A 17003-nucleotide genomic window follows, 5' to 3' on the forward strand; every position below is an offset into this window, starting at 1 on the left:
CTACTGTATGTCCTCCAGAGCCTTTGGGGTTACTCCAGCACTGCTCTACACAAGATTCCAGCATCTGCAGTTCCTTGTGTCTGCAAGACAGTTCAAGGAAGGCTTGGGGTAGTGAGGCAAAGGAAGCACAAAACTGCAAGCACCAAATTATCACTGATGGTAATTTGTTTACCAATGACACAACAGTAGGTAGGTGGACTGCAGTTGATTAGAGATAGTTTGAGAGAATGGGCAAAAAGCTTGGCAAATTTAATTTAATGTGGGAAATTGTGAGGTTATGCACTTCGGTAAAAAACAAAAGACATAATTTAAATAGATGAAGATTGCAGATGAGTGAAGTGCAGATCTATGTGGTCTTGGGCACAAATTGCAAAAAGTTAGCAGGCAAGTGCAGCAAATGGTTAGCAAGGCCAATAGCACATTGGTCATTTCTTGTAAGACAGTTGGAGTTTGGAAAGAGAGAAATATTGTTCAAGGGTACTGCCAGGGGTACTTGTGCGCACGTTTAGTGCAATTTAAGAAAGGATATACTGGCATAGTAGGAAGTCCAAAATAATTCACCAGACTAAAATGAAGAGTTGTCCTATCAAGAGCGCTTCAAAAAATTAGATCTATATTCTTTGAACTGCAGCAGAATAAGGGGTGATCCAATTGGAACATACAAGATCCTTAGGTGGCAGGGATGGATGGGAGAAAAGAACATAGTAGATGTTGTTATGTTCCCATTAGTGGTCGTATTTCAAATGAAGGGATACAGTTCTAAGCTTAGGGGACAGCCATTTAAAAATAAGGTGCACAGGACCTTTTCAGCGGGTAGTAAATCTCTATAATTCTCTAACTTGCTAGGTTGTGGAGACGAGCTCACTGGAGGTATTTAAAAAAGTAAATACATTAGAGAAAGATCAGAGAATAGAGGGCCATGGGAACTGGCACAGAAGAGGTGAGGAGGCCGATGTCTCTGCGATCAGCAAAGTGACAGCTTTTTATTGCTGATCAACTGGAGAGTATTCATCGCAAAGTGCATAGGCATTTTGCTTAGCTTTTATGCCAATTACACCATAGGTCAATTCGAAGGTATCACAAAATGTTGGAGTAACTCAGCAGGTCAGGCAGCATCTTGGAGGGAAGGAATGGGTGACGTTTCGTGTCGAGACCCTTCTTCAGACTGAAGAAGGGTCTCGACCCGAAACATCACCCATTCCTTCTCTCCTGAGATGCTGCCTGACCCGCTGAGTTACTCCAGCATTTTGTGATACCTTCGATTTGTACCAGCATCTGCAGTTATTTTCCTACACACCATAGGTCAATGGTGGTTTGTAACCTGTACACGGGCAATCTCAGCTGGTCACCATTGTTCATAAATAATCGTCTTTTTAGTTCACCTGCTGCCAATATGATCCTTTCATTCAAGCATGATTTCCCTCCCCTTTATGTAGAGTCACTGTACTATAATGTATCAGAGCTTGATCTTTGATCAATTGAGCAATCTGATGAGGAAGCACAAAGCAATGAGAGAGTATTCTTTTGCATCAGACCTGTGTATGAAGCGATTAAGAAGATCACAAATTGCTGGAGTAACTAAGCAGGTCAGTCAACAGCCCTGGCGAACATGGTTAGGTTATGGTTTGGGTCGGTATCCTTGTTCAGGATGAAGCATGTCTATACAGTTAGAAAGGATAATTAAATTAACTTGAACCTAATAAAATGAATTGAAATCAAAAGTGAAAAAAAATCATTCAACATTGTTGTATATGGATGTTGTGACACCTCTACTCAAATAAAGAACACCCGGCTCCCAATTTATCATTGGCAGGAAAGGTTCCAGTACCATTTCAGAAAAATACAAGGTCTTTCAGAAAATTACAAAGGGTCATAGATTCTCAGTGTGGAAACAGGCCCTACGGCCCAACTTGCCCACACCAAACCAACAAGCCCCGTCTACACTCGTCCCACCTGCCCAAAGTCCATATATACGTCTGGCCTCATCAACCTTTTTTTATCACATCTTCAAAAAACTTCACCAGATTCGTGAGACACGATCTCCGACGTACAAAACGCTTAACTACCCTTTCCGAAAGGTAGGTAAACTAACTACCATTAATCTGTACTTGTCCATCTAAACGCATGCGTATTTTATCCCCAGAACATTCTTTTATAACTTTCTGACCACAGAAGTTAGGCTCAATATATCAGATTTATAAAGAAAATGCGATTCTGTTTTTTTCCAAGCGTTTTTAAGAATTTATAACTCAGATGGGTTGATAGTAAAACAAAATGAACGTGGGTAATAAACTAAAGAAATAGTTTATCTTTTCAAGCACAAAATGGAGCCCTCTTTAGGCCAACAGGCTTGTAAATAACATAATAGGGAAACTGGTTAGCCATGCAAAGAACTGCATGTAATTTCGAGGATGAACGGGGCAAAAGGGGGTAGGGGCATAAAACAACGAAAAATCTTGCAGATGCCAAAGGCTTGCACTAAAAAACAAAGTTCTAAAACAAACAAATTAGGAATATCTATGGACAAAGAAAATGGATGTTTGCACTTGACTACCTAGTCAAGAGTTTCAACTTTGCTTTAAGATGAGAAGTTGATCATTAGATATCCAATAAAGTATATTAGGGAGAGTTGCAGGGTGACAGTTTGGAAGGATGAATAGGAGAGGAAGTGCACGCTGATAAAACTTAAACAGAAAGAGAAGAGCTCAGGCAGAAGGGCTAATATGCACAACAATATATTAGAAGACAGTAAATAAGCTTATATATAAAACAAATGAAAGATTTTACTAAAAAGATAAGAGAATAACTGCAGATGCTGGTACAAATCGAAGGTATTTATTCACAAAGTGCTGGAGTAACTCAGCAGGTCGGGCAGCATCTCGGGAGAGAAGGAATGGGTGATGTTTCGGGCGAGACCCTTCTTCAGTCTGAAGAAGGGTCTCGACCCGAAACGTCACCCATTCCTTCTCTCCCGAGATGCTGCCCGACCTGCTGAGTTACTCCAGCACTTTGTGAATAAATACCTACTAAAAAGATAATGTTTTAATGGAAGAGTGTTAAACCTATGCACGTATGTAAACGTTTCTCACCCAAGATAGGATCTGGTGCTTAGTTTTGGGCCGTCCATTAAAGGAGTAAACAAAAAACAAAATCCGGAAAAGTTCCGCCCAGAATCCCAGGGGCAAGAAACTTTAGCTGAGCGGGTATAAAAAATTGAGGTGATTAGAAGTTTGAAAAGAAATCTCAGAGATATTTAAAAATCGTATGGGTTTCACCTTGATAAAGAAAAACCATGATCAGTATTCACTGAGTCAATCAACAAGCAAATTCAAGTTCATCACAAAAACAATGACAAGTTTCTAAAAGATTTGACTTTACTCACATTCTTATTTGGACAGAATATCTCACCAGGAAGTGGAAGCGGTCACAATAAACATTTAAAATAAGAGAGTATAAGAAAATAACTGCAGATGCTGGTACAAATCGAAGGTATTTATTCACAAAATGCTGGAGTAACTCAGCAGGTCAGGCAGCATCTCAGGAGAGAAGGAATGGGCGACGTTTCGGGTCGAGACCCTTCTTCAGACTGCTGAGTTACTCCAGCATTTTGTGAATAAATGTCTTTAAAATAAGAGATATACTTAACCAGGTTGGGATAAAAGGAAGAGCTAGCATTGGACAGAATGGCCTCCTTCCACATTGCACAAATTCATGAAACAGTTCTACCTTTACAGCAGTAGAATTAACTGAAGCCAGGACAGGTCACAACGCCCCACTGTCCCGCTTTATCATTTCATAAGATCACGCCAATTGTGTACATTGTACACTTATCTACCCAAACCCCATGCTTCTCAATCTTTCTTTGCATCAAAATATCTGTCAGTTTCAGTAGTAAATTATGTTCAATTACTTAGTAACCTCAGCCCCTTGGATGGAAAACTCCATGGTTTGCAAACTTGCAATGAAGAAATTCTCATCTCATGAGCCACCATGTTATCCTCAGACAATGCTGTAATATGGAACCGCAGATGCTGGTTTACACCGAAGATAGACACAAAATGCTGGAGTAACTCAGGCAGTGGGTGACGTTTCGGGTTGAGACCCATCTTCAGTGTGATGAAAGGGTGTCAACCCGAAACGTCACCCATTCCTTCTCTCCAGAGATGCTGCCTGTCCTGCTGAGTTACTCCAGCATTTTGTGTCTATCCTTTAGACAATGCTCCCGATTCTAAACTCTCCAACCTGATGAAATGGCCTCTCTGCATCAACCATGTCACACCTCAGAACCTTGTATGCTTGTGCGATCTGCTCTCATTTTCAGGTGGGTAAAGATTAATTTTACTCAGTTTCTCCTAAAGGAATAAACTGTCCATCCCAGCAATCAATCCAATTAATCTAAATTGGACCATCTCCTTGCCTTCCTTCATGGATGGAGACTACAATGGAAAAACAGTAGTGTGGTGTTGCAATCTCAGCAGGATCCTGTATAGTTGCAGCAAGTAGTTCTAATTCATTCACTCCATCATGCACCCCGTTTTCCATTGCTTATGTGTACAATTCCGCAGTTCACAACCAATCCCATTTAGTTTAAAGATACAGCGCGGAAACAGGCCCTTCTGGCCCACCGGGTCCGCACCGACCAGCGATCCCCGCATACTAACACCATCCTATACCCACTAGGGACAACATTTACATTTACCAAGCCAATTAACCTACAAACCTGTGCGTCTTTGGAGTGTGGGAGGAAACCAAAGATCTGAGAAAACCCACACAGGTCACGGGGAGAACGTACAAACTCCGTATAGACAGCACCCATGGTCGGGATCCATCCCGGGTCTCTGGCGCTCCTTTCGCTATAAGGCAGCAACTCTACCGCTGCGCCACCATGCCGCCCATTTGTTTACCGCTTTCTCATCAAAGGGCGGCACGGTGGCGCAGCGGTAGAGTTGCTGCCTTACAGCGAATGCAGTGCCGGAGACTCAGGTTCGATCCTGACTACAGGCGCTGTCTGTATGGAGTTTGTACGTTCTCCCCGTGACCTGCGTGGGTTTTCTCCGAGATCTCCGGTTTCCTCCCACACTCCAAAGGCGTACAGGTACGTAGGTTAATTGGCTGGGCAAATGTAAAAATTGTCCCTCGTGGGTGTTAGTGTGCGGGGATCGCTGGGCGACTCGGACCCGGTGGGCCGAAGGGCCTGTTTCTGCGCTGTATCTCTAAATCTAAATTTTTAAACATGTTCTCTTTCTATTTTTGGCACCAAGGTATATACCTTCACATGCTCCACATTATACTTGATCAGCCATTTCGTTGCACTTTGACTTAAATCTTCATCCCTTCACAGATTCACTGCAGCTCACTTAGCTGTTAATGGAAAACAATGTCTCTCTCAAAAATAGATTACAAATAGCTGAATGCCAAGTACTCATGCCTGTGATAGCCTACCAGTTCTAGCCTTTCAACATAAAAATGGTCCTTTATTCTAATGGCTTCTATCCTTTATCCAAAGTTCTTTCAATATATTGCCCAAATCCAATGATTCTTTATTTTATGTTACAACCTTAGAATTTCATATTTAAAGTGATTACAAGTTGTACTGGTGATAAAAATGGCAATGAGTGAAGTAGGAGAAATCGTTGAGGAATCAAATAGGGAGATTAAGGAAGCAAAAAAAAAATCTATCATGCCATTAAACAAATGGGGGATGATTCTCGCAAAATTCAGATCATGGTACCGCTGTTCTGAAACAAATAACAGATTTGTGGTGACTATCCAGTGGCAACACTGCCACCCCATCCTCCCTTCTAGTTTTATATAGAGACTAGACCAAGTGGACCCGTTGGGCCCAAACCTCTCCTACATCGGTGCAGTACCCTCTCCTCCCCTCCTCTCAACCCCTCGTTATTCTCCCCCTCCATATCCTCCCCCTCCCCCCCTTATCCTCCCCCCCCACTCAACCCCCCTTATCCTCCCTCTTCCCTCCCTCCCTAAGAGATAGATTTAAACTTTAGAATGTGAATAACTTTAAATATATAACACCGATTTCAATGAAACGTCTTCCATTAACACCAAAGGTACGACAGAGTAAGGTGGGCCTAAAATTGTTGCGCTATCGTGTACCGTTTTGGCTGTAGTTTAGGAACAAACAAACAAACGAGAGTTTTAGTATATAAATATCAACATTCCTGTCTAAATAATGAGCATCTCTCCATCTATTCCTCATCTTCATCTTCAACCTCTTACAACCACACAGAAATAATATTACCATATAGGAGTAAACAATTTTTAAGATGTAAACTACAAAATATCTACGTTCAGATACCAATACTTGTTTTACTTAGTTTATAGATACAGCGTGGAAACAGGCCCTTCGGCCCACCGACTCCGGGCCGACCAGTGATCCCTGCACACTAACACTATCCTACACACACACTAGCGACAACTTATAATTATCTCAAGCCAATTAACCTACAAACCTCTTTGTCTTTGGAGTGTGAAAGAAACAGGAGATCCCTGAAAAAAACTCGCGCAGGTCATGGGGGGACGTACAAACTCCGTACAGACAGGTACCCATAGTCAGGATCAAACCCGGGTATCTGGCGCTGTAAGGCAGCAACTCTACTGCTGCGCCACCGTGCCACCCAATTTTCTATTTCTGCTGCCTCTCACTTTGTGATATTTCCAAAATATCAAATTACACCCTACTTTCACCCATCTGGGATAATGACTGACACCTGACTATAATTCCATAGGCCTTCTAACACCTCAGCATTCGTTGTGTGAAAGTAGCTGAGCTCCAGTGGGATGCTGTGGTACAGTCTGACACTACCTCTGCAAAACAAAGAGTCACTAGGCAGTTATTGTGAACCTTGACATGTTCTTTCTAACATTCCATTCCTATTTACAAATCCAAGAGCTAGTTTAATAAAGTTTAGCGATACAACATGGAAACAGGCCCTTTGGCCCACACTAACAATTGATCAATCAACCGTTCACAATAGCTCTACGTTACCCACTTTCTCATCCACTCCCTACACGAGGGGGCGATTTACAGCAGCCAATTAATCCCAGGTGGGTGGAATTAAGGTGAAATTATAAAGGTGGGGTATGATTACAGACAAAATATAGGGTGGGGTAGGAGGGATTATGAAGGAGGCGGTATGGGATTATGAAGGAGGTGGTGTGGGATTATAAAGGCCGGGTGGGATTATAAAGGAAGTGGGGTGGGATAATGAAGGGGGTTGAATGGGATTATGGGGGTGGGATTATAAGGGACGTGAGGTTATAAAGGTGGGGTATGATTACAGGCAAAATATAGAGTTGGGTAGGATTATAAGGAGGGGTGGGTGGGATTATGAAGGAGGTGGGGTGGGATTATGGAGGAGGGGTGGGATTATAAAGGAAGTGGGGTGGGATTATAAAGGAAGTGGGGTGGGATTATAAAGGGGTTGGATGGGATTATAAGGGTAGTGAGGTGAGATTATAAGGGAGGTGTGATTATGATGAGGGTGGGATTATAGGTAGAATATTAGGTTGTGGGGGGAATAGGAGGCCTTCCAAGAGGGGGGATGATAAAGTGAGGGGGGGGGGGGAGAGAATAAGGGGTCTCCAGAGAGGTGGGGGGGGGGGATATTGGGGCTTCCAGGGAAGGTGGGGGTGAGATAGTAGCGAGGGTAGTTGGGGGGGGGGGGGGAATCCACGACCCAGTCACTTGAGATGAATAGAGAAGCAAATGCTCTGGTAAATCACAGGGAGAGATACATTGCCCCGGGGGGAGGGGGGGGTTTCTGCCCTGGTGGTGGTGCCTGACTGAGCCCCCAACCGGGCCCTTCCATGCTCCGTCCGTCCGCCCGGCCTCCCGCTCCTACCTGGCGTTGCTGCTGCTGCTGCTACCGGCGCCTGTCGCTGCAGCTAGGGGTTGAGGGATGGGAGAGAGGGGGGAGGGCTAGTGGTGGTGGTGGTGGTAGTGGTGGTGCCGCTGCGCTCCTGGTGGGGCCCGGGCCCGGAGCTCCAGCCGCCGCCGCCTCCTGCGACTCGATGTGGCGGGAGGCCCGAGTGCGCACGCGCCATGCCTTCCCGGGCCAACGGGCCGCCGCCGCCGCCGCCGCACAAGAGCAGACCCCGGCCCTTCACCTCCCGCGCCTCCGCCCCCTGCCGCCGGAGGGCTGCAAGTTCCATCAATTGAATCGGATGAATAAGTTTATTGGCCAAGTTTATGTGCATTACAATACAATACAATATAATCTTTATTGTCATTGTACAACGAGATTGGGAATGCGCCTCCCATAGGATGCAATAAATTAATTAATTTAAACAACAACAACCCAACGAAACAAATTGTAACAGTTTTAAAACAGAATAAAGTGCAAGTCAAGTCAAGTCAAGTCAAATTTATTTGTCACATACACATACTCGATGTGCAGTGAAATGAAAGTGGCAATGCCTGCGGGTTGTGCACAAAAATAATTACAGTTACAGCATATAAATAAAGTTAATAAGTTACTAAACATAGCACAAAAAGTGTCGACAAAAATTTAGTCTCTGGGGTTATCAAAGTTGACAGTCCTGATGGCCTGTGGGAAGAAGCTCCGTCTCATCCTCTCCGTTTTCACAGCGTGACAGCGGAGGCATTTGCCTGACCGTAGCATCTGGAACAGTCCGTTACTGGGGTGGCAGGGGTCCCTCATGATCTTGCTTGCTCTGGATCTGCACCTCCTGATGTATAGGTCCTGCAGGGGGACGAGTGTAGTTCCCATGGTGCGTTCTGCCGAACGCACTATTCTCTGCAGGGCCATCCTGTCCTGGGCAGAGCTGTTCCCAAACCAGACTGTAATGTTGCCGGACAGGATGCTCTCTACAGCCCCAGAGTAGAAGCAATGGAGGATCCTCAGCGACACTCTGAATTTCCTCAGTTGTCTAAGGTGGTAAAGGCGCTGCTTAGCCTTACCCACCAGTGCGGCAATGTGCGTTGCCCACGTCAGATCCTCTGAGATGCGGACTCCCAAGTATTTGAAATTGCTCACCCTATCCACAATAGACCCATTTATCTCCAGTGGCGTGTACGTCCTTGGATGTTTAGCCCTTCTGAAGTCCACAATCAGCTCCTTTGTTTTAGTGACATTCAAGAGGAGGCTATTGTCCTGACACCAGAGTGCCAGATCAGCCACCTCCTCCCGGTAGGCCTTCTCATCGTTGTTGGAGATCCGGCCCACCACCACAGTGTCATCAGCAAACTTGATGATGGAGTTTGAGCTGAACCTGGCCCTACAGTCATGTGTGTACAGGGAGTACAGTAGGGGGCTAAGGACGCAGCCCTGGGGGGATCCTATGTTCAGGGTGAGGGAGCTAGATGTGTGTTCCCCCATCCTGACCACTTGGGGCCTGGCAGTGAGAAAGTCCAGGACCCAGGCACACAGAGGGGTGCTAAGCCCCAGTTCCAGCAGCTTCTCAACCAGTCTGCTGGGGACTATTGTGTTGAATGCTGAACTAAAGTCAATGAACAGCATCCTCACATAGCCCCCCTGGCTGTCCAGATGAGAGAGAGCGGTGTGTAGAACCTGGGAGACCGCATCATCCGTGGACCTGTTCGGACGGTATGCGAACTGTAGTGGGTCCATGTTGCGAGGAAGGAGGGCGCAGATGTGCTTCTTGACTAGCCTCTCCAAGCATTTCATGACAACCGAGGTGAGGGCCACCGGTCGGTAGTCATTTAAACACGCTGGAGAGGCATTCTTTGGCACCGGTACAATGATGGATCTTTTGAAGCATGCAGGGACCACGGACTTTGCCAAGGAGAGGTTGAATATTGTGGTGAGCACTGGAGCAAGCTGAGTAGCACAAGACTTTAGTACTCGCCCAGATATACCATCTGGGCCTCCAGCTTTCCTCGTGTTCACACGCGTCAGAGCCCACCTCACCTCATGCTCGGACACCGAGAATGTGTGCACATCCCCGGCGGTGGATCCCCCTCCAGCCTCGCTAGCCAGCGCCCCTTCGGTGCTGTTTTTAGACGGCGAGCTGGTGGTGTTACCCGTCTCAAACCGTGCGTAAAAAGAGTTCAGGTCATCAGCTAAGGAGGAGCCGGCACTGTGCCGGTTCACTGTGCGATGTGACCATCCGGCTCAGCAGGACTGGTTCATAGCAGCTATGGCCCTGGGGATGAAGCTGTTCCTGAGTCTGGAGGTGCGGGCGGGCGTAGAAGGCCTTGTATCGTCTGCCCGATGGAAGGAGTTCGAACAGACTGTTGCAGGGGTGTGAAGAGTCTTTGTGGATGCTGGTGGCTTTTCTGAGGCATCGTGTGTTGTAGATGCCCTCCAAGGCTGGTAGCTGTGTTCCGATGGCCCTCTGAGCTCTATGGACTACCCGCTGAAGAGCTTTCCTTTCTGCCTCCGTGCAGCTGAGGTACCACACAGGGATGCCATGTGTTAGGATGCTCTCTATGGTGCAGCGGTAGAAGGCCGTCAGCAGCTGTTGGGACAGACCAGACTTCATTATACAAGGAATGTGCCTTGGTGCTCCACTCACAAATGACAACACAAACACACAGTTAACAATTAAACATAAAGCATAACCACATCAACAACAATAAGAGCCAGACAGAGCTCTAGGGTCAATAGACAACAGACAATAGGTGCAGGAGTAGGCCATTTGGCCCTTCGAGCCAGCACCGCCATTCAATGTGATCATAGCTGATCATTCTCAATTAGTACCCCGTTCCTGCCTTCTCCCCATACCCCCTGACTCCACTATCCTTAAGAGCTATATCTAGCTCTCTCTTGAATGCATTCAAAGAATTGGCCTCCACTGCCTTCTGAGGTAGAAAATTCCACAGATTCACAACTCTCTGACTGAAAAAGTTTTTCCTCATCTCAGTTCTAAATGGCCTACCCCTTATTCTTAAACTGGCCCTTGAGTGGAATCGAGGGATATGGGGAGAAGGCAGGCACGGGTTACTGATTGTGGATGATCACAATGAATGGCGGTATTTATTCACAAAATGCTGGAGTAACTCAGCAGGTCAGGCAGCATCTCAGAAGTTAAGGAATGGGTGACGTTTCGGGTCGAGACCCTTTTTCAGACGATCAGTCTGAAGAAGGGTCTCGACCCGAAACGTCACCCATTCCTTCTCTCCTGAGATGCTGCCTGACCTGCTGAGTTACTCCAGCATTTTGTGAATAAATACCTTCGATTTGTACCAGCATCTGCAGTTATTTTCTTACACAATGAATGGTGGTGCTGGCTCGAAGGGCCGAATGGCCTCCTCCTGCACCTATTTTCTATGTTTCAGTGTTTCTATGATGCAACATTACGGTCTAAACATGTAGGTGAAAATAAACCAGAGCAAAAAGGAAACTACAGACTTTGGTTATTGAGTCGAACTACTTACTCAATTGAATTGAATTGAATTGAAAAAGCCAAGTACGGGCGGCACGGTAGCGCAGCGGTAGAGTTGCTGCTTTACAGCGAATGCAGCGCCGGAGACTCAGGTTCGATCCTGACTACGGGTGCTGCACTGTAAGGAGTTTGTACGTTCTCCCCGTGACCTGCGTGGGTTTTCTCCGAGATCTTCGGTTTCCTCCCACACTCCAAAGACGTACAGGTATGTAGGTTAATTGGCTGGGTAAATGTAAAAATTGTCCCTAGTGGGTGTAGGATAGTGTTAATGTACGGGGATCACTGGGCGGCACGGACTTGGAGGGCCGAAAAGGCCTGTTTCCGGCTGTATATATATGGTATGATATGATAAGTATTGAATTCAATAAGGGAGCAGCGGCAGTTAGTGAGTTCTGCATGGGTACAAGGGGTAGCACCAATGCAGTCGTCAATGTAGCGAAGGTAGAGTTCGGGGATAGAGCCAGTGTACGACTGGAACAGGGATTGTTTGACGTACCCTACAAAGTGGCAGGCAGAGTGCCCATAGCTACGCCATGGGTTTGGAGGAAGTGGGAGGAATCGAAGGAGAAGTTGTTGAGGGTAAGGACCAGCTCTGCTAGGCGGAGGAGAGTATTGGTAGATGGAAATTGGCTGGTTCGGCAGTCTAGGAAGAAACTGAGGACTTTAAGACCCTCTGGTCTTGAACTTCTTTAGGATACCTTCTTTCAACAATCTGAAATTTTCTGAGGTTAATCAGCCCATGGTCTCTCAAACTTTTTTTTCTTCGCTGTCGCTCTTTTCTGACATCAGTCTGAAGAAGGGTCTCGACCAGAAACGTCACACATTCCTTCTCTCCTGAGATGCAGCCTGACCCGCTGAATTACTCCAGCATTTTGTGTCTACCATTGAATTGAATAAGCCTTGGTGCTTTGCTCGCATGTAACAACTCGATACAAGGTAGACACAAAAAGCTGGAGTAATTCAGCGGGTCAGGCAGCATCTCCGGAGAGAAGGAATGGGTGACGTTTCGGGTCGAAACCCTTCCTCAGATCAATTAAGGTAGATCAATTAAGAATAAAACTTTATAATTTGAACATGTGAAGAATTAAATAAAATACCAGAGCAAAAGGAGGTGACAGACTTTTGGTTGTTCAGTAGAGCTACTGTTCGTGGAGGAAAAAATAGCTGTTTCAAGGCCAGATAGTGCGTCCAATGGTATTTTCTTGATGATACACTATCAATAAATTTACTGGTACTTTATTGACAGGTCTGAAGAAAGGTCTCGACCCGAAACGTCTCCCATTCCAGAGACGCTGCCTGGCCCGCTGAGTTACTCCAGCATTTTGTGTCTATCTTCAGTTTAAACCAGCATCAGCAGTTCCTTCCGACACATTTGGTACTTTATAGATGCTTTTTCATATGGTACAAATGATACTTTTTTGCATACCTTTCATTCTTTGTTCTATATCTCTCTATATCACCATCTATATCTCTCGTTTTCCTCTCCCGTGACTTTCGGTCTGAAGAAGGGTCTCGACCTGAAACATCACCCATTCCTTCTCTCCAGAGATGCTGCCTGTTCTGTTGAGTTACTCCAGCTTTTTGTGCCTATCTTCGTACTATATTGATATTTTATTAGTACTTTACCGAAGATAGACACAAAATGCTGGAGTAACTCAGCGAGACAGGCAGCATCTCTGGAGAGAATGAATGGGTGACGTTTTGGGTCAAGTCCCTTCTTCAGACTTTATTGTCACCTACCTAGATACAGTCAAAATCTGTAGAACTACAATACCATATGATACAACTTTATTTATCCTGTAGGGAAATTGGCCCGCCACCAGTCAAAAACTGAACTGCAGATCCTGGTTTATACCGGAGATAGGTAGCACAGTGGCACAGCGGTAGAGTTGCTGCTCTACAGCACAAGAGACCCGGGTTTGATCCAGACTATGGGTGCTTGTCTCTATGGCGTTTGGACATTCTCCCCGTGACCTGCGTGGGTTTTCTCCGGGTGCTCCAGTTTTCTCCCACACTCCAAAGATATACAGGTTTGTATGCGAATTGGCTTTGGTAAAATTGTAAATTGTCACTAGTGTGTGTAGGATAGTGTTAGTGTGTGGGGATCACAGGTTGGCATGGACTCGGTGGGCCGAAGGGCCTGTTTTCACACTGTAACTCTACAAAGTAGATACAGTGCTGGAGTAATTCAGCGGGTTAGGCGGCATCTCTGAAGAAAACAATGGGTGACTTTTTGGGTCGGAACCCTTCTACAGAAAGAATTACATTTTGGAGATTTAATTTGTTAATCCAGGCAGCGCTGTTATGAGCATAGGGTTCTGAAGAAGGGTTCCGACCCAAAATGTCACCATTCAGTTTTTCCAGACATGCTGCCTGGCCCACAGAGTTACTCCAGCACTTTGTGTCTACACTAAAAATCTGTTTTGCATTCAATGCAGTAAAATGTTAAGCGTATCGTACTAAATAGTGTAAGGCTTGGAAAGGAGATGAGGAATTTCTTTAGTCAGAGGGTGATGAACATGTGGAATTCATTGCCACAGACGGCTGTGGAGTCCAAGTCATTGGGTAGTTTTAAGGCGGAGATTGACAGATTCTTGATTAGTCAGGGCGTCAATGGTTGTGTGGAGAAGGCAGAGGAATGGGGTTGAGAGGGAAAGATAGATCAGCCATAGTTGAATGGTTGAGCAGAATCGAGGGGACGAATGGCCTCATTCTGCTCCTCTGACTTATGAAGTGTAAGAAGAGTACATGCAACAAACTGTACAGTAGTGTAAGAATAGTAACATGACAACTGTATGTACTGAGGCAATACACAAAGAGTCGCCACGTTCCGGTGCCATCTTGTGCCCTTTGCTTGAAGGTTTAAAAAAAATGTAGAGTCTTATCTTGGCCTGAAGACCCGTTTTCCCAGTGATTGTACTGGATTGGTGTCGCAGTGGTCAGCCTGGCGATGCTGTCAATGCTCTGTACTGCTGCTCTGCCATGGTGAGAGAAGATTAAAGAATGAACTTGAAAAAAGATTAGACAGCATATTCCTTAAGGGAATTAAATAAGTCCTTGGAAGGGAATAAATTACAGGTCCGTGTTGCATGCACAGGACACAATGCACATTTGCAATAAAGAGCTACCATGGGCATGATAGACTGAATGGCTTTCTTTTGTGCTCAGTCTGCCCAGTTCATTGGCGTGTTTCTCATCTTTATAAATGATGATCCGCCTGCAACAGCACAATGGGTAGATCTGCAGGGGTCCCTGTAGATTTGTTGGGGTCCAAGTACATTGCCAAGATGTGGAGATGAAAGCAGGAGAATGGTGTAGGGAGGGAGAGATAGATCAGCCTTGATTGAATGGCGGAGGAGATTTGATGGGCCGAGTGGCCTAATTTTGCTCCTGTTACTTATGAAGATATAATCGTAAGAGGCAAAAGAACTGGGGAAAGAAGTTAGCCCTGAACAATGAGAAAGGAGGATGTAAAATAACAGGTATTACATCTCCTGCAGCCTCACAGGAAGTTGAGGTGGAAAGGGTAGCTAGTGTTACTGGTATTAAAGGAGTGAAACAAAACATTCCAGAGGGAACAGCCCCATCTCAGAAAGATATATCATGATGGTGACATTTAACAGAATGCTGCTTGAGCTTCCCTTGTACCAGACTATCTGAATTGCTGGGCTTTCTAAGTATTCCTTACTATTTCCGAATACCACGAAAGGATTATGACGTGTATTTTAAAGTTCCAGCAGTTTTCTGTTTACTTTACTTTAGCGATACAGTATGAAAAATGGCCGATCGACTCACCGAGTCCGCGCTGATCAACGATCACCCGTACACTCGATTTAGATTTTTTTAGATTGAGAGATACACGCAGAAACAGGCCCTTCGGCCCACCGGGTCCGCGCCGCCCAGCGATCCCCGCACATTAACACTATCCTACACCCACTAGGGACAATTCTTTTACATTTGCCCAGCCAATTAACCTTCAAACCTGTACGTCTTTGGAGTGTGGGAGGAAACCGAAGATCTCGGAGAAACCCCACGGGAAGAACATACAAACTCCGTCCAGACAGCACCCGTAGTCGGGATCGAACCCGGGTCTCCGGCGCAGCATTCGCTGTAAGGCAGCAACTCTACCGCTGCACCACCACTAACACTATCCTACACACTGGGGACAATTTACAGGAGCCAATTAACCTACAAACCTGCACTTCGTTGGAGTGTGGGAGGAAACCGAAGCACCTGGAGAAAACCCACATGGTCACAGGGAGAACGTACAAACTCCGTACAGACAGCCTATGAGGTCAGGATCAAATCCAGGTCTCTGGCGTTGTACGGCAGCAATTCTACTGCTGCGCCACCGTGCTGCCTTGTTTTGTACTACCTTTATTTAGATCCCACTTTAGACATAAACCAAAAGTTGAAAGCTCAATTAATATATTTAATACAGGGTCATAGAAAGATACACAGTGCTGGAGTCTGCATTTTTTTTTTACCAGGATCTGCAGTTCCTTGTTTCTACGTACAGTCATAGGCACATGTAGAATGGATTAAGATTTTAGTCTGCCAAGATCTTATTGAATGTCCAAACAGGTTTGACAGGCTGAATCATTTACTCTGGTTCTCGTGTTCCTTAGCTATTTATTTTGTTCAAGTTTTCTGCCTTGTTACCTTAATTTTATAGAAAACCATTGGGGACGTGGAGAGGTTGCTTTCCTGCCGGGGATCAAGTTCCAGAAAGAAATTCCACTGTCAAACTAAAAAATTCCTGTTGCTCTGAAATACCCCTCGCATCCTCTTGCGACCCACTGTTTGGGAGAAAACTGGGCTGCAGCTCACATTTGTGCAGGCAGGAACTGCAGATGCTGGTTCACACCGAAGACAGACACAAAATGCTGGAGTAACTCAGCGGAACAGGCAGCATCTCTGGAGAGAAACCAATGGGTGACGTTTCGGGTCGAGACCCTTCTCATACGTCAGACTGGCTCACATATGCTGACGGACGCTTTCTATGGGCAAGGAAACATAATGCGCATTGTACGGTAAGAGCCCGATAGCTGATTGTACAACACCATAGTGATTGTGTTTACAGTCCTAGGTATTTAGTCACAAAATGCTGGAGTAACTCAGCAGGTCAGGCAGCATCTCGAGAGAGAGTAGGAATGGGCGACGTTTCGGGTTGAGACCCTTCTTCAGACTGAAGGGTCTCGACCTGAAACTTCGCCCATTCCTTCCCTCCCGAGATGCTGCCTGACCTGCTGAGTTACTCCAGCATTTTGTGAACTCTCTTCGAGGAGTGTGTACAGTCCTTATTGCTGCTGCAAGTAAGCAATTTATTTGTTCCGTTGTTGGTGGCAATTAAACACTCTTGATTTACGGCAAGAGGTCTATAGATTGATAAAGTGCCCCACTATGTCTTCAACTGCATTTTTGTTGTTTTTCCGATTGGCTATACAAACTTAAAAGTTTAATTCACATCCAGATCAATAAAGAGACATTAGCTTAGAAATTAGGACCATTCACACCAAGTTTAAGGAAATGTTAAAACGTCTTGGATTAAATTTAAAACTACAAAAGTGAGATTGACATATGTGTTTTGCAGGGGTATTTAGGATTGCAGA

General features: G+C 45.5%; 1 protein-coding gene across 1 annotated transcript in view; it reads right to left on the minus strand.

Moving 5' to 3' along the window:
• The window catches only part of wdr5 (WD repeat domain 5), a 40187-nt gene extending 32110 nt beyond the window's left edge, over positions 1 to 8077 (minus strand). Inside the window, exon 1 of the mRNA XM_078426029.1 lies at positions 7866 to 8077. The gene's annotated coding sequence lies outside the window, so the exon portion shown is untranslated. The remainder of the gene's footprint in view (positions 1 to 7865) is intronic.
• Between the last annotated feature and the right edge of the window lie 8926 nt (positions 8078 to 17003).

The sequence above is a fragment of the Rhinoraja longicauda genome, chromosome 31 (assembly GCF_053455715.1).
Source record: "Rhinoraja longicauda isolate Sanriku21f chromosome 31, sRhiLon1.1, whole genome shotgun sequence".
NCBI classification, from domain to species: domain Eukaryota; kingdom Metazoa; phylum Chordata; class Chondrichthyes; order Rajiformes; family Arhynchobatidae; genus Rhinoraja; species Rhinoraja longicauda.